We start from the raw sequence: 2,176 nt of genomic DNA, 5'->3' as shown, positions 1-2,176 counted from the left end.
TTTGCACAATTTCTTCCTTGTCACTAGCTTCCACAACTTCATCCTCAACTTGCTTCTTCGGTGCTTCATACCTTGTACCACTTCTCAAGTGAATGGCACTAACCGTTTCATGTCTTGGGGGATTAATTTGAGGTGGTAATTGCCCCTTTTGTCTTTGTGAGCTTGAAGATGCTAGTTGAGTCAATTGGGTTTCCAACATTTTGGTGTGAGCTAGGATGTTGTTGATGCTGACTTCCTTTGCTTGACTATCTTTTTGCATTTCAGTGAAAAATTCTTGTTGATTCTTTTGCATTTGGAGGACCGCTTTTTGAACATCAAAACCTTGGTCATTTTGTTGATTGTACGGAGTTTGATTTTGGTAACCTTGGTTTAGGTTGTAAAAGGGTCTTTGATTTTGGTTTCTCATGGGAGGTGGGGTGTATGTTGTTTGAGGGTTTTGAACATTTTGGCTTTTGTATGAGAGATTTGGATGGAATTTGGTGTTTTCATTGTAATAGTTGGAATAAGGGGTACCACTCTTGTATGCTTGGAAAGCATTCACTTGTTCATTTGTTCCCCTACATTCACTTTGGTCATGTCCCAAAGTTCCACAATTCTCACATATCCCACTTGGGATTGATGAAGATGCCGTCATGGCATTAACATGATGCTTTGGTGAGTTTGAGGCTTCTTCAAGTCTAGCCATAGCTTTTTCAAACTTCAAATTGATTGTGTCAATGTGAGCACTAAGTTGAGCACCCAATTGAGTAATGGAGTCCACTTCATGCTTTCCTCCTCTAGTAGCCTTGCGAGGTCTACTATATTGTGAGTTATGGACCGCCATTTCCTCAATCTTGTTCCAAGTTTGATTGTCATCAACTTCGGTGAACATTCCATTTGATCCCATGTTGAGAATGTTCCTTGAATCTTCATATAGACCGTTCCAAAATTGTTGTACCAAGAACCACTCGCTAAGTCCATGGTGAGGACATGAGCGACAAATTCCCTTGAACCGCTCCCATGCTTCATACAAAGATTCTTCATCCCTTTGCTTAAAACCCGTAATTGAGCTCTTAGCATGTTAGTCTTTTCCGGTGGATAGAACGTTTTGTAGAAAGCTAGAGCCAACTTCTTCCAAGAATCAATTCCGAGAGTAGCCTTATCAAGGCCTTTCAACCATTGTTTCTCGGTGCCAATTAGAGAAAAAGGAAATAAGACCCATCGAATTTGGTCTTGAGTTACACCGGTTTGAGAAATCGCATCACAATAGTCACAAAAGGTTTCCATATGAGAATGAGGGTCTTCACTAGGCATCCCCCCAAATTGGCTTCTTTCGACTAATTGGATAAATGGGGATTTGGCAATAAAATTTCCGGTTAGATGTTGTGGTGTGGGAGTACCATTGGGTAGGTTCTCCTCGGTGGGTACGGAATGTGATGAAAACTTAGGCATTGTAGGTTGATTTTGTGTTGTATTTTGTGTTGGGTTTTCCTCACCTTCTCTTGCAAAAGGGTTGATGAACTCAATAGTTGGTTGAATATCTACAACCTCACCAATACCTCTCAAATTTCTCCTAGCAAGTCTTCTATTGGTTGTCAATGTTCTTTCAATTTCACGATCAAAAGGTAACAAATCACCTTGTGACCTTCTAGACATGCAAAATATCAAACAACTCGAAAACAATTAGAACAAACCTTGAGGAGTTTTACTTCCCCAAGGCAAAGAAAGACACAACTAATAACAATATAAGAAAATCTAAATCAAGTTAACACCGTCCCCGGCAACGGCGCCATTTTTGGCCGGGTCACAAGGATGTTTTCGGTAACTTGTCGTTAGGAGCACCTAGACCAAAACACAATTTATAACTTCACAAACAACTCTACAATTAGTAAAGAGGCAAGTAAAGGTCGGATCCCAAGGGACGGGAATTGAGATGAGATTTCTATTGCAACTAGTGGTGTCTTAGGGGTGTCACAATTTGGGTTGATGTAGAAGGTCACTAAACTAAATAGCAATGAAAGTAAACAAGCAAGATGAATTAAAAGGGTTGTAAACAATTGATAAAAAGCACTAGGGTGTCATGGGGTCATAGGGGAATCATGGGAATTGATCATACAAACATGTTCTCAAATTATAAGCGAGCAATTATTGTTGTGATGGATTGAGTTGGGTTATATCTTACAATCCTAGGAAAGTT

At 39.9% G+C, this 2,176-nt stretch overlaps 1 non-coding gene across 1 annotated transcript; it reads left to right on the top strand.

The window, feature by feature from the left end:
- Nucleotides 1-953: 953 nt before the first annotated feature.
- On the top strand, nt 954-1,059 carry LOC141593674 (small nucleolar RNA R71). The gene has a single exon (XR_012521745.1). It is a non-coding gene; the product is annotated as a small nucleolar RNA R71 (small nucleolar RNA).
- Nucleotides 1,060-2,176: the final 1,117 nt, after the last annotated feature.

The sequence above is a fragment of the Silene latifolia genome, chromosome 7 (assembly GCF_048544455.1).
Source record: "Silene latifolia isolate original U9 population chromosome 7, ASM4854445v1, whole genome shotgun sequence".
In the NCBI taxonomy this organism is placed as follows: Eukaryota; Viridiplantae; Streptophyta; class Magnoliopsida; order Caryophyllales; family Caryophyllaceae; genus Silene; species Silene latifolia.
The sequence above is the reverse complement of the archived record's forward strand: the minus strand, read 5'-3'. Positions and strand labels throughout refer to the sequence as shown.